General features: G+C 40.9%; 1 long non-coding RNA gene across 1 annotated transcript; it reads left to right on the top strand.

The window, feature by feature from the left end:
• Window positions 1-432: 432 nt before the first annotated feature.
• On the top strand, window positions 433-22,695 carry LOC129048683 (uncharacterized). Its single transcript, XR_008511224.1, has 4 exons — window positions 433-646; window positions 15,531-15,642; window positions 20,182-20,319; window positions 21,288-22,695. It is a non-coding gene; the product is annotated as an uncharacterized LOC129048683 (long non-coding RNA).
• The last annotated feature ends 389 nt before the right edge of the window (window positions 22,696-23,084 follow it).

Raw genomic sequence — 23,084 nt, 5'->3', positions numbered from 1 at the left:
AGTATTTGACAAATATTAACTTAGTTACTGTGCATAACAATCCTATGAGGTAGTTCTATAATTGCCCCCACTTTACAGATAAAGAAACTGAAGGTAAAAGCAGTTCAGTGACAGAGAAGCACAGCTAAGAAGTGACTGGGGTAAGATCTAATTCCAGGGCCAGAGCCCTTAAAAAGCAAGTGGGGCTTCTCTATGTTTTCTTCTTCTATCTACTCTGTGGCCCCAGTGGATTGCAGATCCACACAATTGTAGGGGTCTGGGTTTCTGATTAACCACAGGAAGCAAGCTGCCCACTGGCCAGGAACTCCCACACTACACTGCCACATGAATGAAAAATAAAATTCTGTTGAGCCAAGGCACTGAAATTTGGGCATTGTTACAGCATCTAGTGTTTTTTCTTATATCCATGGCAACCAAGACCACTGTAATTGGTCTATGTCTGGAATCAGGAGGCCTGGTTCTAGCCCAAGCACAGTCTCCAGCTTAAGGAATGACCTTAAGCAAGCACTTCTTCCCTCAGGGCAACATTTAAAAAAATAAGAAGGTTGGATTGATCAACATTTTACAGCCTGTATTTCATAGGACATTCTCCTTTTAATATATTTGCTTGAACCTTCTTGAAAACAGGACTCCATGGACAAATAAGGTAGGCAAATTCTGGATAATACATCTTGCTTTGGAGACTCATAATGCACATTTGTGACATCCTTCCCTAAGGACTTTAAGACAGTATTCACCAGATGGATTTGACCATAGGACCTCTTAAATTTTTTGATTGGGAAATATTTATTAATACTTAAAGAGATATGAGTGTCCTAAGAAATGTAGTTTGGGGAATGATTTATTAGATGAATTCAAAAACTATTCCCAGTACTAAAACTGCTCTGCCATGATTTCCTACCTTTCCACATTTCCCAAATGCAGCTCTAATCAGATTACCTCTTTATTGCTACACATGTGCAGCATGTATGTCCACTTAGGGCTGGGAACCTCTCACCTTGCTTCCTGAATCTGGAATAACATTTCCTCTCTTTTGCACCATTCCTAGTCTTGCCTGTACTTAAAGGCCCAACTCAACTCTCTCTGGTCTAAGAAGACCTCACAGTGTGATCTAGCACACACCTTACATCTCTCTCACTCAAAACACATTAAACTCCCTGGACTCTCCACATGCATTCATTAATTAAATTCATTCATTTATGAGACGGACTCTCACTGCCGTCCAGGCTGAAGTGCAGTGGCGCAATCTCTCTCACTGCAACCTCTGCCTCCGGAGTTCCAGCGATTCCCCTGCCTCACCCTCCCAAGTAGCTGGGACTACAGGCATGCACCACCATGCCTGGCTAATTTTTGTATTTTTAGTAGAGATGGGATTTCAACACGTTGGCCAGGCTGGTCTCAAACTCCTGACCTTGTGACCCACCCGCCTCGGCCTCCCAAAGTGCTTGGATGACAGGCATGAGTCACTATGCCCAGCCCATGCATTTTAGAATTAGATCCCAGAGAAAAGTCTCTTGACAAACAGCATTTGTAGGACAAGAGTTAAGTAGAAGGTGAGGTTCTTGAACCATTTTGATATGCATTGCTGAAACTGAGACAAAATCTGTCTGGAAACAATCATAAACAAGAAATATATGCATTAACCCTGGAAGAAATGGGAGAACAAGTTGTGTGATCCTTACCCACAAAAATCTATGAAGCTCAAACAAGGAGTGATATGCAGTTTCAACTGGAAGTTCAGAAGCTAGTCTACAAACAAAAGGGGGTTATGTTGGGATTTCCTTATAAGTAGTTGCTACAAGATGGGTTTTTCTGTTTAAACCAGAATAAACATGCATTGACTGTGTGGGATTGGCTGTGTATTCAGTGTGCCTCCTCTACATTATAAGGGTATCCAGTCCACTTAGATCTGGGTTTTAAAAATCTGTCTCTGATTTGGTGTGGAAGGTGGATGGGAATTGAAGATTGGAGTTAAAGACCAATTCAGAACAAGTTTCAGTTTTCTCCAGGTGGAAAAGGCAATGAGATTTTGACTAAGGCATGGAGGTGAAAGAGAATAAAGAGGTATTAGGCTTATTGCATATATAAAGGGATGGAGAAGGAGAGAGGGAAGAAAGAAGAAAGGAACTGAAAGAGGAACAAGGAAGGGAGAAGGAAGAAAAGAGGAAAGAAGAGGCTGAGGATGACTCCCAGTCTGCTGGCTACAAAACTGGGTGAATCCTAGAATTTTTAGAAGACTCCTCCTATTTCCCCATACTCCCTGTTTGCAGAGTTGCCTGAGTGGGCAGCAGGAAAGGAGAGACTTTCCTCCCCCATATTATCCTGTTACGTTGGTCTCAAATTATCCCTTCAGCAGAGTAAATATTTCATACCCATTCTTCATTGTTCTAGGATTGGGTTTGGTAATCAGGAGTACATAAGGCAAAGGAGACCTTTCAAAAGGCTTGAAGTGGCATAGCCAGGATAGTCATAAACCAAATTGTTAATGACATGAAGCTGACTTTGGTTTCTCATCCAAATCCAGTTCCAGACAGGCAGCTCTCCTCATCTGCCCCATTCCCCACCTTACCCTACCACAAACCTGTCCATCAAGGAGTTAAGTCATTGTGAAAGGGGCCCTGTTGAGGGTTTAGGAAAGTAATAGAAAAGGAACATAGGAATCAGACCAACTTCATAGACCTTGCAGTCAGAGTGATCTGGATCTGAATTTCAGCTATTGGACACAAAAGCCTATGGTTCAAGAGAAAGGAACAAGCTGAAAATAGAGATGTTGAGTCCCTTAGGTCCTAGGGAGCAAAGGAATTTAAGGAAATGGCTCAGGGAAAGTGAAGAAAGAGTGAACTGTTTCTGCATCTGTTTGCTTTGAACCCACCATGTTCGAAGCAGGCATTATGAGGGCCTTGCCTGTCTGTGGACACGTTCACTAGAGGAAGAATTTTCACAAACAATGAAACAACAATTTCACAAACAATTTTAACAAACCTTTAGGTTGTTTCACTCCCATTCTGTCATTTTTATACACTTGACTATCTATTCAGACTGAGGAACAAAAAAAAAAGAAGAAAAAGAGACTCAGAGACCTATGGGACACAATCAACTGTATCAATATATTCATAAGAGTCCTAGAAAGAGAGGAAAGAAAGAGGAAAAATAATATTTGAAGAAACCATGGGCAAAAACTTCCCAAATTTGATTTTTAAAAAACATGAATCTACACCTCCAAAAAGCTCAACAAATTCCAATAGGGTAAACTCAAAGAGTTTCACACCTAGAAACATCATAATCAAACTGTCAAAAGACAAACAGAGAATCTTAAAAATAGCAAGAGAGAAGCAATATAGCACAAGTGGTCTTCATTAAGATTAACTTATTTCTCATCAGGAACTATGGAATCTGGGAGGCAGTGGATGGCATATTCAAAGACCTGAAAGAAAGACTCAAGAGTTCTATATCTAGCAAAACTGTCCTTCAAAAATGAAAGAGAAATTAGGTCATTCCAATATAAACAAAAACAGAGAATGGAGTTCTTCCAGCCTAAATGAAAGGATCCTAGACAATAACTTGAGTCCACATAAAGAAATATAAGTCTGTGGTAAAAACTAAATATAAAAGACAATGTAAGTGTATCTTTTATTTATAACTCTTTTCTACTATATTATTTAAGAGACAATTACATAAAGCAATAATTATGAGTCTGTATACCAGTCATGTATCAGACCATGCAATGTATAATGAGGTAATTTATATGAAAACAACAGCACAAATAAGAGGGTAGGTACTAGAGCTATATAAGAGGAAAGTTTTATATATTGTTGTAATCAACTTTGTATTAATGCAAATTAGATGGGTATAAGATGTTAATTGTGGCTGGGCTCAGTGGCTCATGCCTGTAATCCCAGCACTTTGGGAGGCTGAGGCAGGCAGATCATGAGGTCAGGAGATCGAGACCATCCTGGCTAACACAGTGAAACCTCATCTCTACTAAAAATACAAAAAATTAGCCGGGTGTGGTGGCATGCGCCTGTAGTCCCAGCTACTCAGGAGGCTGAGGCAGGAGAACAGCGTGAACCCGGGAGGCAGAGCTTGCAGTGAGTTGAGATTGTGCCATTGCACTCCAACCTGGGGGACAGAGTGAGACTCTGTCTCAAAAAAAAAAAAAAAAAAAGATGTTAATTTTAACACCCAGGGTAACCACTAAAAAAAAAAAAAAAGTAAAATGGTCAATTAAAATGGCCCACTAAGAAATATCCATTTTACACAAAAGAAGGCAGTAATGGGGGAATGAATGAAGAAACAAAGAAGACATAATACATATAGAAAACAAGTAACAAATGGCAGATGTAAATCTTACCAGTTATTATATTAAATTCAAACTGATTAAACACTCTAATTAAAAGACAAAGACTAGAATTATGATGGGAGGGTGCATGATTCAAATATATGTTGTCTACAAAAGGTACATTTTAGAATCAAAGTCACAAATAGGTTTAAAGGATGGAAATATGTGTACCATGAAAACAGTAAACAAAAGAGCTGGAGTAGTTGCAGTATAGACAAAAGAGACTTTAAGTTAAAAATTGTTACTGGAGAAAAAAAGGACATTTTATAATGATAAAAGGGTCACTCCATCAAAACAATTACAAGCATGTATGTACTTAACAACAGAGCCCAGAGATGCATGCAGCAGAACTTGACAGATTTGAAAGTATTCATAGGCAATTCATCAGTAATAGAAGGAAACACTTCCTAACTCATTATTTGGAGCCAGAATTACCCGATACCAAAGCCAGACAACTCACAAGAAAACTACAGAAAGCTATATCCCTTATGAATATATATACAAATATCTTCAACAAGATACTAGCAAACCAAATCCAGCAGCATATAAAAAGGATTATACACCATGACAAAGTGTGATTAATCCCAGGAATGCAAGGTTGGTTCAGCTCATGAAAAAAAAAATCAATGTACTGAATCGTATTAATAGATTAAAGGACAAATCCACATTATTTTGCCAATAGATGCAGAGAAAGCATTCACAAAATCTAACAACCTTTCGTAAGAACACTGAAGAAGGCAGGAATAGAAGGGAACTTCTTTGATCTGATAAAGAGCATTTAAGAAAAACCCACAACTATCATCATACTTAATGGTGAAAGCTGATAGCTTTGCCCCTAAGGTCAGGAACAAGAACAGAATGTCTATCTCATCCCTTCTATCTAATCAGCATTGTAGTGGAGAATCTAGTCAAGGCACTAGGCAAGAAAAAGAAATAAAAAACCATCAGATTGAAAAGAAAGAAGTAGAACTACTTCTATTCATAGATAGCATACTTAGGAATAAATTTTAAGTGTTTTGTACACTTAAATAAATGTCAGTGTTTTGTACACTGAAAGGTATAAAACATTGTTAAGGAAAATAAAAGAAGGAAATAAATGAAAGAAATCTCATGTTCATTGATAAGAAGATATAATATTGATAACATGCTAACACTACTCAAAATGATTTACAGATTCAACACAAGCTTTATCAAAATCCCAGCAGTATTTTAATTAACAAAAACCCTAAAATTCATATGAAAATATAAATAATCTTGAAAATAGCCAAACAGATATTGAAAAATTAGAACAAAGGAGGACTCACACTTCCTGATTTCAAAACTTACCACAAAGCTACAATAATCAAAATGGTGTGGTACTAGCATAAGAATAGACAAACAGATTAATGAAATAGAATTGAGAATCCAGATAAATCCATATATGTGGCCAATTAATTACTGACAAAGGTGCTAAGACCATTTGATGTAGAATGAATAGTCTTTTCAATTTATGATGCTGGGACAAGTAGGCATCGAAATGCAAAAGAATTAAGTTGGCTCCTTTCCTCAAACCATATATAAAAATTAACTCAAAATAGATGAAAGACTAAATGTAAAATGCTAAGACTATAAAACTCTTCCAGAAAACATGGGTTAAATCTTCATAATCTTGGATTTGGAAGAAGATTATTAGATAATGACACCAAAATCTTAAGTAACAAAAGTAGATAAATTGGACTTTATCAAAATTTAAAATTTTTGTGTATCAGAAGATACTATCAAGAAAGTGAGAAAACAACCCAAAGAATGGGAGAAAAATATCACAAGTCATGTATCTAATAAGCATTTAGTATCTAGACTATACAAAGAATTCTTATATCTCAATAACAAAAAGACAAGTAATCCAATTTAAAAATGAACAGAAGACATTTCTCTAAATACACATTCAACATAATTTGTCAAATTATGGCAAATAAAAATCTCAATAAGCTACCACTTCACATCCACTAGGATGGCTATCATGAAACAAACAAATAACAACAAGTGCTGACGAGGATGCAGGGAAATTGGGACCCCCATATATTTGCTGCTGACGTCATAAAAATGTTGTAGTCACTTTGGAAAACATTTCGGCAGTTCCTCAAAAAGTTAACCATATAATTACCATATGACTCAGCAATTCTACCAAGTATATATGTCTAACTTCTTTCACTTAATGTATATACAAACATTAAAAGCATATGTCCACACAAAATATATACACAAATGTTCATAGCAGCTTTACTCATCATAGCCAAAACATGAGAACAACCAAAACTTCTATCAGGTGATAAATGGAGAAACAAAATGTGATATATTCATATAATGGAACGTTACTGATCCATAAAATGGAATAAAAGTGTGATTCATGCTACAATGGGTCAACTTTGAAACATTATGCTAAGTGAAAGAAGCTAGACACAAAAGGTCACATATTTTATGATTCTATTTATATGAAATGTCCAGACAAGGCAAACTCATTGAAACATAAAGCAGATTAGTGGTTGCCAGGGGCTGAGGGATGGGGGAATGGGGAATGACTGTTAATGAGTATGAAGATTCTCTTTGGGGTGATGAAAATACTATGGAATTAGATAGTTATACAGTGGTAATGGTTACGCTTCTTTATGAATATACTAAAAATCACTAAATTGTATACTTTAAAAGTGAATTTTGTGTTTTGTGAATTCTATCTCAATTTGAAAAACAATAAAAACATGGAAGACATTCCCACTCATCAGACGGAATCCCAGCAACATAATTAGGGATAGTCTTTTAGGGCATCATTTCTTCATTTGTCAATTAGACATATACCATCTGATATGGTTTGGATCTCTGTCCCCACCCAAATCTCATGTCAAATTGTAATCTCCAGTGTTGGAGGTGGGGCCTGGTGGGAGGTGACTGCATCATGAGGGTGGGCTCATAAATGGTTTAGCATCAATCCCCCTTGGTGCTGTATAGTGAGTGGGTTCCTACAATATACGATTTTTTAAAAGTGTGTGGCACCTCTCCACTCTCTTTCTTGGTCCTGCTCCTGTCATGCAAGATGTCTCCTCTCACTTTGCCTTCAGCCATGAAAGCTCCCTGAGGCCTCCCCAGAAGCAGATGCCGCCATGCTTCCTGTACGCCCCATGGAACCATGAGCCAATTAAACCTCTTTTCTTTATAAATTACTCAGTCTCAGGTATGTCTTTACAGCAGTGCGAGAACGTACTAATACACCATCATTCCCACAAACTTGTGATGAAATCAGTATACGTGAAGTTCTGAGACCCATATCCTCCATACTGTTAGTATTCCTAGTTGAATCTGAACCTAATTCTTGTTTATAGTATTGCCCTGTCTAATCCAGCCTTACTCAGGCCACCAGATATTTTTCTGGTTCTTTAGTGTGGTGTGGTTTTTTTACATGCTCTCTTTCTCTCTCTCTGAAAGTCCTGGGGAGGGAGACATAGTAACATTCATTCAGGACCTGTTACATGTCGGACTGTGGTCTAAAATACCATATTAATTTAGGCCTCCAGACAATGCCATAGACTAGGGTTTTTTTTTTGGTGGGGGGGTGGGGGGGAGCAGGGAATGTCTCACTCTGTTGCCCAGGCTGGAGTACAGTGGTGGGATCTCAGCTCACTGCAACCTCTGCCTCCTGCCTCCTGGGTGCAAGCGATTCTCCTGCCTCAGCCTCCTGAGTAGCTGGGACTACAGGCACATGCCACCATGCCCAGCTAATTTTTTTGTATTTTTAGTAGAGATGGTGTTTCACCATGTTGGCCAGGCTGGTCTTGAACTCCTGGCCTCAAGTGACCCGCCCACCTCAGCCTCCCAAAGTGCTGGAATTACAGGCATGAGCCACCACGACTGGTTTATTTCTATTTTTTTAATTTTATTTTTATTTATTTATTTATTTTTTTGAGACAGAGTCTTGCTCTGTCACCCAGGCTGGAGTGCAGTGGTGCGATCTCGGCTCACTGCAACCTCCGCCTCCCGAGTTCATGCCATTCTCCTGCCTCAGCCTCCTGAGCACCTGGGACTACAGGTGCCCGCCACCACACCCAGCTAATTTTTTGTATTTTTAGTAGAGACGGGGTTTCACTGTGTTAGCCAGAATGGTCTCGATCTCCTGACCTCGTGATCCACCCACCTCGGCCTCCCAAAGTCCTGGGATTACAGGCGTGAGCCACCGTGCCCGGCCGTTTATTTCTATTTTAAAGGAAAGGAAACTGAACCCTCAGTTTTAAAAATACCCTCCAAGTCATGTCTTTGAAGGTAGGGACATTGGACTTTGAAGGGCCCAAGTTCAAATGTGACTCTCAACAAATCCTGTGGGATCTCCAATAAGTGCCTTATGCTTCTGAAAATCAGTTCTTCATCAATGAGATGGGGCAAAAGGAGACTAAATGGAATTATGGAGTGGTTTTGAAGATTAAATGAGATAGAGAATATACACTTAGCACAGATCCTAAAATACATATGAGGCTCAATAAATGTTAGTTAGTATTAGTCTTATAAGGAACTAACCAGTGGCTAAATTGAAATTAGACGCTAGATCCATGGCCTACCAAAGCCTTCTCTTCCACTTCTCCATGTTGCCTCTTTCTTCTCTATACCTGTCTGAGCTACTCACCCTATCAATTGAAATGTAAGTCAGCAAGGAAAGGGACTGAGGCAAATTATCAATGAACATACCTATCTAGTTTCCCTGAACACTTGCCAATCCCAGCCTTTTCTTCATCGATGCTACCCATGCTCACATGCGCACGCGCACACACACACACACACACACACACACACACACACACCCCACACACACAGTGTTCTTGCCACTTCTGAGTAACTGGCACTCATACCCTCATGGAAAAAACAGATGCAGCTTGATCCAGAGTTTCACTGAAATATCCCCCCAATCTCACTTCATTGGCTTTTCACAAAAACTCCAAGACACATCCAAAAAGCTTGCAAAAACCTCTTTACCCTCTCTGGGTCTTCTTGGAAACTATTTGGCTTTTGCCTTTCCCAGCTACATCTGGTCTCAATGGAATGTGCTTATCGATCTTGGGAATGAGGCCAAACAACCTGGTACCCTGATGGCTAAAAAGGCTCGTACAGTTTGTGACATGCCATCAGCAAGTGGGTTAACACAGGATTTCAATTTCTTATCTTCTTCTAACTTCCAGCAGACTCCATAAGCACCCACCCTTCCAGACAAATTCTCTTCTCCTCTCTCAATCCTTCTTTTTGGATCTCTATTAGTATTAATTGAGCATCAACTCTCACTATAATTTTGAACTTTTGATATAACTTATAGGAATCACTAATTCAGTTGGGCTTCCTGGTACAACTTGACAATAGGATTTCCCATTCTCTGGGGAGAGAGCTATGGGCTTTGGTTTTGGGCAGGCCTGGCTTTGGATCCAGCTTTATTCTGAAAGAACTTAAACGAAGTTCTTCACATATCTGAACCTCTTTTCTCATTTGTAAATGTATCTACTAAAAATCACCTAACCAGGTTGTTAGTGGGAAATAAATAATAGGCACCATAGTAACTACCAGCATTGTCATCATTGTTGTTGCCCTTAGAATGCCACAACCAACCAGATACGAACCCAGTTCAAATCATGCCATGCCCTCTTTGAAATTGTTACTTGTTAAAAAATTAACTATGGGATGTATAAACTTCAAGAGTATACACATTCTTTATACCCAAACACAATTTCTAAGACTTAGTAGAAAGAAGAAATAACCAAAGATGTAGGGCAAAGATTTAGCTACAAGACTGATTATCACATTGTTTACAATATTGAAAAACTGGAAACAAACTAGACATGAAAAATGAGTTCTTCTACAGATAGTGGAACTCCCAATTCAGTGGATGACTTGCAGCCCTTTTAAATGTGATAAACAAATGTTCATGACAGGGAAAGGTGTTTACAATGTGTATAGTGGTGTTTACAATGTGTATAGTTGAATATACAGTCAAAGTGTTAAAAGATACTTACAAAATGGCATCTAGAACATGGTCCTGATTTTATCTGAAGGAGAGTGTTGCAGAGGACAACATTTGAGTGCATACAGAAAAAATCAAAAGGATAATCATTAAAATATTAAAAGTAGGTTAGCCTTATTGCAATTTTTCTGTTCTATATTTTCTAAATTTTTGATAATGAAAATATTGAGAAAAAGTAAACTTCTTGGTAAATTTTATTAATGAAAAACATACATAAAGTCAATAATTCTAGAACAGCTTCATGGATTTTGATAAAGTGAACACACGAGTGATTAGTACCCAGATGTTGAAACAGAACCCTTACCAGCATTCCACAAGCCACCCTTTTGCCCAGTTCCAGTCACTACTCGCAGCCTAAAGATAACCACCATCCTGGTTTCTAACAGCCTGGATGAGTTTTGTTTATTTTTAAGCATTTTACAAATGAATCACCTCATATGCTCTGTGCCTATCTTTCTTCATTCATCATTGTCTGTGAGAGTTATCAACGTTATTGCATGTAATCGTAGTTCATTCATCCTCATTGCTATCTTCTAGTGTATGAACAGTTATTTATCCATTCTCCTATAAATGTAAATTTGTGTCATTATTTGTTTTTGACATTATGAATAGGGCTGCTAGCTATATTCGTGTCCTGTGTTTTGTTGAACATATGTACATGTGGAATTGCAGACTATAGGAAATGTATATGTACAGGTTAGTAGATACCATCAGTTTTCCAAAATAGTCATTCCCATATACACACTTCCAGTGTCAGTGTGAGAATTCTGGTTGCTCAATTCCAATTACTTGTCAACATTCGGTATTGTCTTGTGTTTTCACTTTAGCCATTTCTCGTGGCGTCACATTGAGGTCTTAATTTACATTTCCCAAGTAACTAGCAGAATTTAACACTTTTAAAAATGTGTATTGGCCATGTGGGTATTCTTTTTTTGAAGTGCCTGTTTACATCCTTTGCCTATTTTTCTATTAAGTTATCTGCCTTGGAAGAATTCCTATATTCTGTACACAAGTCATATTAGATGTGTATATCAGAAATGTTTTTTTCCCATTGTGTAAACTTGATTTTTCAATCTCTTAATGGTATCTTTTGATGAAAGAGGGTCTTAATGATAATGTCCTGTAGTTCAATAGGACTCTTGCTGTGTCCCCTGGCAAGAGTGAGCCCCTGATGATATCCCATACCATGCCATCTAAACACAGGAAAGGCAAACTTGTACTCAGAAGAGGTCTCTTTCCTTGTGAGGACAAACTGCTGGTCTTTTCAAGATGGAACAGGACCAGTAGCACTACTATCCCATTCGCAATGCTACGTTTGTTAGTCTGGGTCCTTGAGAAATATGCCAAGATGGAACTAAATGTGCAAAGATTTTAAGAAAATGGGGAAGGAGTTGCAAAAATCTGGAAGAGGCATCAGACTACAAGTCTAGGAGATCCCAAGTATTGGAGTGACAGACGAAAGGTTGAATAAAAACATCCTAGACTGCCATGCAGCCTATGGAAGATTCTGCAAGGCCATCAGGAAGTCCTTGAGCCAAAGTCAGTTGTCAAAGTTGTCCCATGTCTCTCAGCAACAGATCTGCCTTGGTGTCTTTACTAGGCTTAATTATTGCTGGGAACAGCCTGTGGAAAGCATGGTCACAGGGCAAACATAGTGATAGATTTTGGGGCACAGAAGATGAGTCCTTGGTTAATGACACTCCCTGTGGCTGGAGTTCTGCTAACACACTCTCAGAGGCAACACACCAAGATAGGGAATATGGGAGGAGGAGACAGTAGTGGCAAACAGGGAAGGTGATTGATGTGTTGACTTTGGGCATATATTGAGTTTGATACATCTTTTCCTCCTAGATATTCCATGTCCAGCCAAATATACAGGTCTAGAATTCAACAAGGGGATCTGGGTTGCTCAGACAGAACATTAGGAGTGACTTCTAGAAGGGCCTTATGAGAAAGGGAGTCTCAGGTATCTCCATAAAGGAACATCCAGGGGCTCCAGGCATTTCAGTGACTCCCTGCTCTTACTGCCCAAATAGCTTAGCTGAGGAGATAGAGAGCAAAGAGGGAAGAGAGAGAGAGAAAGAGGCCCTTTGTGGTAGACCATGGGGCCATTCTCAGACTTGAGGACTCTCATTACTAAAATACTTCCCCAAACATGGCAGCCTAAGGCTGTTGACACATTTCAACTATATTTGTCTCTTGGATTTTCCCACCCTGAACCTGAACATAGCCAAAAGTAATTTGTAACAGCAAGAATTTTGGAGGGAAGCCAGTGTGCAATTACACAAAAGTGAGCTTGCATGCACACTTATACACACACACACACAGTGCAAAGGAAGTGAGAAGTCAGACGCGATAAATCACAGAATCTACACTCCACAACCTGAGAAAGAGCATGTGGGCCCATGAGTCAGGATTAAACACCATAGCGACAAAGTCACCGAAGCCTGCCTAGTGAGGCAGCAATTTCTGCCCTTAATAGAGCCCTTAGGTCTCAATAATTGCTTCAGAATCCACACACAGCAGCACACAGTTTTTCATAACTGGAGAAGCCAAAAATCCAAGTGTGAAGTGAGAACTGACAGCATCTCTTATGCACATCTGAGATGCAAGGAAGGTCTATGGTTCTGCCTGCTTTCCAGTATCTGCCTCATTTCCAGCAGCCAGAACAGTTTCCCAAATGTCTGCAGCCTAGAACCTGCTCTGTGCTTGAATTTCCCCCTTGGCCTCCATCTTCCTGGCTGCTCCCAACTTCCCATTCTACTTTTTGTCCTTACCTGAAACTGTCTTTTTAGTACTGTCCAGTATTTCTGCCCACTTCCAGGAGTCTCATGGCAGACTAGGCTAGGTTTGTAGACAAGGGCAAGGTATTAAAATTAAATCTGAGCTAAGATTAAAATTCAGTACTAAATTAAGTACTGAATTAAAATTCACAGATGCTACTGACCCATATTAACCAACTAGAAAAAAGTGTCCCTTCTCAAAATACCTTTCTGAAAATCATAATATACTAATTTTGTTAAAACAATTTATAACCATCATCTGGAAATGTTATAATAAATATGCAAATTAATGTTTATTTCATGAAGGATGTCCTACTAGATGTGGCAGTATACAACCTAGACAACAGTCCATGGTAGCTGTCTCGGCAGTATACAGCAGCCATCTCAGCTCAGCATCCAGGAATTGTCTTTCCTCTGCCTTTGTTTTTCCACTATTGAATTTAACAGACTACATTTATATGAGTGCTTTTTGTGTGTGTGTGGAACCAAGGGGCCAGGGTCCTCTGGCAGGAATTTCACAGATGTAGGCACTCACAGTCAGGCAAAGTCCTGGGGAGAAAAAGAGGCAAAGAATTCCTGCATGGGAGATACTCATGTGGTGGCCTTGGAGAGTAAAAGAGCTTAGAGTCAGGAAGTGTTCCAAGCAATCTAGAACACTGTTTCCCAAATGGCTGTGGCCTGAACCCGCTCTGTGCTTGGATTTCTCCGTTGGCCTCTGTCTTTCTGGCTGCTCCCAACTTCCCACTGTACTTCTCCTCCATCCTAGGGTGCCTCTGCAGCAGCAAATGAGGCTGTTCAACAATCTAAGTCTTTGGTTGTGAACAGTGCTAACCAGCCCTGGGAAAGAAAAGCAGCTCTCTTCCCTGCTCTCCAGGGCAAGCAGATGAGCACTGTGGGGTTGAGCCCAGCCTGGCCAGAGCAAGTCCAGGAACAGGTGCTTCTCACTCTTCAGGGCACTGCTCAGATCCCCAAGTATAATTTTGGAAACTCTGATCCAGAACCCTGGATTGCAGGTTTTAAATCTTTTTTCTTTTGCGTTTATAAGTAATATAAAATCATTACAGAAAAATACTAAAAAGAATGAAGAAGAAAATAAGTTTCCCTTCATCTCATTAACCAGAAATAAGTTGTCTGTTTTTTGTTCTGATTACAGAAATAAAATAGTCATTGTAGAAAATCTAGAAGATAAAGTTAAGGGCAACACTTTATCTATCATTGATTGTCACTTTTGGTATGATCCTTTCAGTCTTTTCCTATGTACATTTTTGTTTTGTTTTGAGATGGGGTCTGGCTCTACTGCCCAGGTTGGAGTGCAGTGGTGTGATCTTGGCTCACTGCAACCTCTACCTCTGGGGCTCAAGCAATCCTCCTATCTCAGCCTTCCAAGTAGCTGGGACTATAGGCACGTGCCACCGTGCTGGGCTAATTTTTGTATTTTTTGGTGGAGATGGGCTTTGCCTTGTTGCCTGGGCTGGTCTTGCTCTCCTGAGCTCAAGCAATCCTCCCACCTTGGCCTCCCAAAGTGCTGAGATTACAGATGTGAGCGACTGTGCCCGGCCTATGTACAATGTTTTTAAAACAAATTAAATTATATCACAAATATGGTTTGCTATGGTATTTTAAAATTATTTGTACAGTATGAGCATTTCCAATCATTTTAAAATGTATTTCTACTTCTTTATTTTTAAAATCATTTAATTTTTTAAATTAATGAATAAGTAATATGTCTATATGGTACAAAATTTGAAAAATATGAAAGAACATAAAGTGAATAATTTTTCACTTTATTTCTGCTCCCCAAATGGGCCACCAGTGTTAACAGGGTTTTATATGTCCTTCCTAATATAGTTTATCAATTTATACACACACACCCACATTCCATTTAATATATTTAGGATATAGTTCCACAGAACTACATGAGTGGAATGAACAATCTCATTGTTTTGAACAGCTGTATAGTATGTTACATTGAAAGCTGTCCCATACTATTTACCCAATGCCCTGTTGGTAGACATTTAGGGCATTTCCAGCTTTTGCATTAAAGCAATATTGTAATAACTTTCCTTGTATATATTTGTATATACCATTAGACACAAATGCAAATCTTGCAGTATAAATTCCTAAAAGTTAAATTCCTGGGTCAAAGGGTTTGCACATTTTAAATTTCAGTAGATATTGCCAAATATCTTCCCACTTCCAGAGTATCTGGGACTCCAAGATGGCCCAGATAATCTTCATCTGGTTCATATCCCCAAGTGCTCTCCTCCCACATTAAATCAGAGCTTGTCTATGTGATGCATAGAGTGTTGTGGAGATGATAGTGTGTGACCTCTGGGACTAGATTATAAAGGGTCTTGCAGCTAAAATCTGTTCCCTTACTCAGGAGAGAGCCACCATGTCATGACAACACATGTCATGAGAAAGCCCTGAGGAGAAGTCCCTGTGGGGAGAAACTGAGACCTACCACCAACAACTAGAATCGCCTTGCCAGCCATGTGAGTGAGGTATTTTGGAAGGGAACTGTGCATATCCAGTCGAGCTTTCAGCTGAGGCAATCTCATGAAATACCCCAAGCCAGAAAGACCCCACTAAGATGCTCCAAAATAACTTACACACAGAAACCAGGAGACATGACAAATGTTTATTGTTGTTGTAAGCCACTAAGTTTAAGAGTTTGTTATATTGCAATAGGTAACTAATACAGCGTATGAGAGTTCCAGTTCTCTCTCTTCCTCAATAACACAAATTATCAACCATTTGACTCTTTCACTAGTGATAATGGTATCTCGTGTTGCTTTAATTTGCATCTCTCTTATTTGGATTGAGGTGGAGCACTTTTTCATATATTTAAGAAAATTAGCTGGGCCCAGTGGCTCACACCTGTAATCCCAGCACTTTGGGAGGCTGAGGCGAGCAGATCATGAGATCAGGAGTTCAAGACCAGCCTGACCAACATGGTGAAACCCCGTCTCTACTAAAAATACAAAATTTAGCCGGGCGTGGTGGCAGGCGCCTATAATCCCAGCTACTCAGGAGGCTGAGCCAGGAGAATCACTTGAACCCGGGAGGCAGAGATTGCAGTGAGCTGAGATCGTGCCACTGCACTCCAGCCTGGGTGACAGAGCAAGACTCCCTCTCAAACAAAAAAAAAAAGGAAATTAATATTTTCTGTAAATTGTGTATATATTTTCTCTAAGTGTCATTTTTTCACAGAGGCCTAATATTTCACCAAATAAGTTTAATGTGACTAATTTAACTATTCTCTTATTACCAGACACTGAAGTAAATTTCCACATTTTGATATGAGCAATACTGGCATAAACATCACAATTCTTTCTCCATATATCTGATCATTTCCTGAAAGGGGATTACTATAAAGAGAATTATTGGGCAAAAGTGTATTATAAAACAGAATATGTATAATCAGAGCTGTCTTGAAATCTGTCTAATTTCTCAAGGCTCTTTGTACAAACTAGTAAATGTCTTTTGTTTTTTATTTTGTTTTGTTTTGAGATAGAGTTTCACTCTTGTTGCCCAGGCGGGAGTGCAGTGGCGTGATCTCGGCTCACTGCAGCCTCCGCCTCCCGGGTTCAAGCGATTCTCCTGCCTCCGCCTCCCAAGTAGCTGGGACTACAGGCGCCCGCCACTATGCCCGGCTAATTTTTTGTATTTTTACTACAGACAGGGTTTCACCATGTTGGCCAGAATGGTATCAAACTCCTGACTTCAGGTAATCTGCCCGCCTTAGCCTCCCAAAGTGCTGGGATTACAAGTGTGAGCCACCATGCGCAGCCACGAATGTCTTTTACAAAAAACTTTCATTAACATATATTCCTACTTGTAGTATCTATCTCACCCCAACCCCATCACCAAAGTGAGTATTCTCATTAAAAAAAAAAAGTTGTGCTGAGTGTGGTAGCTTACACCTGCAATCCCAGCACTTTGGGAGGCCAAGGTAGGAAGAATACTTGAGGCCAGGAATTCAAGACCAGGCTGGGCAACAAAGCAAGATCCCATCTTTACAAACTAAAAAAAATTAGCCAGTCATGGTGTCGTGTACTTGTAGTCCAAGCCACTAGGGAGGCTGAGAAAGGAGCATCACTTGAGCCCAGGAGGTTGAGGCTTCAGTGAGCCATGATAGTGCCACGGTGCTCCAGACTGACCAACTGAGCAAGACCCTGTTGCCAAAAAAAAAAAAAAAGTTGCTAAAAGACAAAAATGGCCTTATACTAGCAACATTGCTTTGGAGGCGCATTCTCATCAAGAATTGAGAGATCCTTCTCAATCCCAACTTTCCTACCTGAAGTTGGAATTGCACCAAGACATGATTATTCAGTAGAGACTCCTTAGGGCCTCCAGCATCATCACAGATTCCCACTGTCACCTGCCTGTTTCCTGAAATGAACCTAGCTTGGACAATAACTTAAGAAAAGGCAACTGCTAAGCTTGTGAAAACCACAGAAGCTGGGATCCAATGCTCAAAGTTTTGGCCACATGGATGCCAAATTTCTGGGATATCTCTGATTATACATATTCTGGTCATAATCCCAAAAGCACATGCATGCTTGTCAGACCTGGTGCCCCCAGACAGGGTGTGGAAAATGTGGGTGCAAATCTCATTACACATGCATTTCCTTGGCTCACATTCCCCAGGCAGACTGTGAGATACAATCAGGATGGGCCTATGAATGGAAGAGTGGCAAGAGCCCAGGGCCTTGACTGGGAGGGGTGAAAGGCTCCTGAAGTAAGATCTCAGGACCCCAGGCCTGTGAACTTCACCTTCCAGGAGGTTTGGAATTCTCCAGGCCTCAAAAGCCTCTTTGATAAAATCTAAAACCAAGAGAGTTCATGTGATATTATTCAAGCTTCAGGCCTCCTTTCTGCCCAGTCCCAGTCTCGTGCTGCTCAGCAGTCAGGCTCCTGCCCTCTTCTCTGACATTCCCTCCCAGTCCTGCTCTGGACACTCTCACAGGCTCCTCATGGACCTGGTCTTGCCCACTCTGCTTCCAGCCCGGTGACAGCCCCCAGCCTCCCTGCCTGCCTTTCCTACTCAGAGCTGTGGATCACAGGCCTTCCCTGGGACCTTGGGGAATTAAAAGAAGGAGGAAAAGAGCCTGCTTCCTACACCTCTAGTTAATTCGAACACTTGGGGCCAAGGCACACCACAGCCCCTTAGCAAAGGCTTTTTCTCAAGACAATGGCTATGAGGCAGCCCCCTGCAAATCCACACATAGAGTGACCACATTGTCTAAACCAACCCAATCAAAATGTCTACCAAAATAGGGGTATCTCTGATTGTACTATTTTAGAAAATTCTCATAAAGGTAAGGAATTATTTAACAGGCTGCTTTTATGTGGGGAAGATCATTTACAAATAAGATATAAGGAAAATATCCCAAAATATTAATCTTTGTCTTTCTTTCCTGAAACTTCCTGACTTTCACCTAATAAGCAAAGTCATCCATGTTGCCTTAAGAAGCGAAGGCCCTGGCCGGGCGCGGTGGCTCACGCCTGTAATCCCAGAACTTTGGGAGGCCGAGGTGGGTGGATCACGAGGTCAAGAGTTCAAGACCAGCCTGGCCAAGATGATGAAACCCCATCTCTACTAAAAATACAAAAAATTAGTCGGGGGCAGTGACAGGTGCCTGTAATCCCAGCTACTCAGGAGGCTGAGGCAGGAGAATCACCTGAACCCAGGGGCCAGATGTTGCAGTGAGCCGAGATCCGAGATTGTGCCACTGTACTCCAGCCTGGGTGACAGAGTGAGACTCTGTCTCCAAAAAAAAAAAAAAAAAAAAGTGAGGGCTTTGAGGGGGTGAGTTCAGAGACCATTAGATATTAAGCCACACAAGTGATGGTGCCAAGAGGTGGTTCCACTGAAACGATTCCCCCCACACCCCCATTAAATGCCATTAGTTACCCCCTGCAGTCTCTCCACATCAACATACAACTTAAGTTACAATTAAACTAATTCCCAAATTCCCAGCCCCCGATTTCCAGTAAGATTGTTTCCTCTATAGAAATCCATTCCTACCACAGGCCCCTACCCACTCCAAACCCTCAGAGCAGGATTATAATGTTTAACGATTCCATATCCCACAGGGCAAACATGGTACCCAGTAGGCATGCTATGTTTGTTGGACCGAACGAACTTTTGTGCATTGGTCTTGCTTCTGCCTAGTCCTGCCTCATGAACCTTTTGAATCTTTCAAAAAACTGTCTTTCAAATATTTGAAGAAAACATCAAGTTTTATCTGAATATTCTCCAGTGTAAAATTTCCAACCCCTTGAACTGTACTGTGTGTGGCATTCATTCACTCATTCATTTAGTAATTGCGTGCTCTGGGCTAATTACTGTGACAATGTGATTCAAATAACTGAGGTTCAGTGTGAACCATGGGTAACAGAAAACTAGACTCACAATAGTGGAAATGGTTTTTACATTTCATTAAATGGATAATTTAAAATGGAAATAGAACAGGAAGGTCAAGTAAAACTCAGAAAACCTCCCAGAATTACCCCTCTCTGATGCCTGAGTGTTGTGTAGGTAGTTTTGAAATTCAGAGTAAGTTACATCCCACATTATATAATCCGATCTGCTTGGAACACAGATCTTGTTTCCCATAGTCAGAAACAACTGTACATATAGAGGTGAATCCTCCCTATACCCTGAAAATCCAGCAAAGAGAGAAATCCATACTGAAGCTAACATGCTGTACATTTGCCACTGAATATTATGAGGTATTCTGTGGCCACAGTTGCGATGATTAAACAAAACAGGAAAGCAACACAAGTTAATAAGGAAATTTTTACTTATTTTGCTGGTCCTTGAGGATAAGCAGATATTGTTCATTTATTCATTCATTCAAAAACCACATATTGTGTTTATTTAAAAAAGAGGGAAAAACTAGTTGACTATACCTGCAGGGCTTCTAAAAGGGACTTCTGGACATCTCAAGGTACTCAGAGAGTAATGCAACTAAATTACATGTGATTTCTCTTCTGAATGCCCTGTTCTCTCTTCCTCAATACAGGTCTAACACCAACAATATTTACACACTGAAGGCATGAGTATGGCCCTTTGGGGGGCTGTGATATTGTTATTGAGGAGTTTTCCAGAGATAACTAGAAAAGAGCTAGAAAACAATGGAAGGAACTTGAGAAGCTCACAGGTATGTAACTGAACTAAAACAGTTAACTGTGTACTGGAAAAGAAAAGAGGAATTTATTAAGTATCTACTTGTGCCAATAAACAAGACAGATATTATTTTCATAATTCTACATGAGACAAATGAAAGGAGGTGATAGGGAGCAGATCCGAGTCAGCATATTCTGTGTTAGCCTCCACAAGTTCCCGTCATCCAGGATGTCTCATTTGATTTCAGAGAAAGATCTAGGTAAGGGAGGGAAGAGTGACCTTCCCCATTGGCGTCAGAGTTACCAGAAGTGACACCTACCACTGCCTCTGTGAGTTAAGGATGCCTGACCTGGGCAGCCAAACTATATATACCTCTAAATGTAGATCCAAAAGAATCTATACACCTTGACCAAAACATAATTGTTTTAGAACAATTGCATAAATTCTCAAGAGAAGAAAAATAAAAAATAACTATTAACAACCATGGTGTTCTTCCCCACTTTATACTGCAGGATAATCCGGCATTGTTCACCCTGTGTAAAGGGTCTATGGTGGATCCATCAGGCTGTCAGTCAAGTCTTTGTTGAGCTCCTTGGAAATGCACAGTAGAAAACTATCCCTCACGGAGCTTACAATCAAATAGGGAAGTAGATGTTATTAAATAAGAAACAAGGCAGGGCACAGTGGCTCATGCCTATAATTCCAACACTTTGAGAGGCCGAGGCAGAAGGATCACTTGAGCCCAGGAATTCAAGACCAGCCTAAGCAACATAGGGAGACTGTGTACAAATGATTTAAAAATTAGTTGGGCACCATGGCGTGCACCTGTGGTTTCAGCTACTAGGGAGGCTGAGGTAAAAGGATCGCTTGAGAGGTCAAGGCTGCAGTGAGCTGTCATCTTGCTCACTCTCTTGCCCAGGTCTCAGAGCAAGATCCTGTCTCCAAAATAATAATAATAATAATAATAATAATAAACAACTTGAAATAATTAAATTATTACAGGTGTGGAAAGGGAAGATCTTGGTTTCAATGGAACATTGGATCTACACAAGTCAAGAGGCAAAGAGTGGGCTTTGCTGAAGACTGATGCTAAAGCTGAATTCTGGACAATGAGTAGCAATGAGCCATGTAAAGAAAAGGAAGTGAGTAGGGCCTGAGGCAAAACAGAGCTTGCCATGTTTGAGGAACTTTGAGAGAAGTTTTGTGCCCAGTGGGAGAACACTAAGAACGAAATTGGCTCAAAATGAGGCTGGAGATGTAGGCTTACACAGGTTGGCCAGAGCAGAAATTTTAGATTTCATTCCAAAAATCAATGGGGAATCATTAAATTAAATTAATCAATAAATTGATTCATTAAATTAATAAATTTAATGATCATTAATCATTAAATTAAATCATTAAATTGCTTTAAGTTAGAGAGGAGGAATAGCTGCAGAGCAAATTTCCATTTTTTAAAGATTATTTTAAGGGTAAGACTTCCAGAATAGCCACCACCATCCCCCCATCACCACATACCCCCATCACCACATACCCCCCACCACCATCTCCCCCCACCATACTCCCACCACATTCCCCCCATATCCCCACCACCACATCCCCCCCACCACCACATCCCCTCTACCACCACCATATCACCCCCCACCACCACCACCACATCCCCCCTACCACCACCACATCCCCCCTACCACCACCACATCCCCCCTACCACCACCACATCCCCCCTACCACCACCACATCCCCCCTACCACCACCACATCCCCTCCACTACCTCCACATTCCCCCCACCACCTGCACATCCCCCCACCACATCCCCCCCACCACATCCCCCCCCACCACCACCACATCACCACATCCCCCCCACCACCACCACATCCCCCCGACCACCACCACATCCCCCCCCCACCATCACATCCCCCCCACCACCATCACATCCCCCCTACCACCACCATATCCCTGATACCACCACCATCCCTGGATCATGGAAGCTGTATTCTAGGCAGGCACATCCGAGATGACCAGGGTACTCTTTCTCCACCCAGCCCTCAGTCATAGGATAGAAACTACCTCAGACATGGCAAGCTGCAAACACTGGCAGTCCAATAGCCCTCTGCCCACATTCCATGTGCTCTTAGGAGAGTTTCCATGCCAGGAAGGTCAAGCCAAGTAGACAAGGGATTACCATCCACCCACCCCAACCGTATTCATAGAGCAAGGGTGTCACATCGAGAAGTAGGTCTCCACCTTCAACTCCAGCGCATAGCACAGGGTCTCTGCCCAGGGGAGAGGCAGGTCATGAGATGAAGAGCTCTGCGGCTCTGCCTGAGGGGACCAGCTGTTTGGAACACAGAGTGGAGAACTCCAGGCCTAAGAATCCTGTGGATCATGGACAACATGGGGAAACCCCAGCTCTAAAAATAAATAAATAAATAAATAAATAAATAAATACAAAAATTAGCCTGTGTGGTGGTGCATGCCTGTAATCCCAGCTACTCAGGAGGCTGAGGTGGGAAGATCACCTGAGTCTGGGGAGGTTGAGGCTGCAGTGAGCAGTGATCATGCTACTGCACACTGCACTCCAGCCACGCCAACAGAGCAAGCCCCTGTGTAAAAAAGAAAAACAAAAAACAACAACGCTGTGGAAAACCATAAAGATCAGGTGGAGAATAATTAAGAGGAGGCTGGTAGCTCCGTTATACAAGCAAAACAGCAGAACAGAAGTTTAATAGAACCAGGGAAAGACAGCCAAAAAGAGGCCTGGTAGGATCACAGTCAACTCTAGGGGTCAGAAGGGTTGTGTGC

The sequence above is a fragment of the Pongo abelii genome, chromosome 9, assembly GCF_028885655.2.
Source record: "Pongo abelii isolate AG06213 chromosome 9, NHGRI_mPonAbe1-v2.0_pri, whole genome shotgun sequence".
Taxonomy (NCBI): domain Eukaryota; kingdom Metazoa; phylum Chordata; class Mammalia; order Primates; family Hominidae; genus Pongo; species Pongo abelii.
Note: the sequence above shows the minus strand (reverse complement) of the source record. Positions and strands in the feature narration are given on the sequence as shown.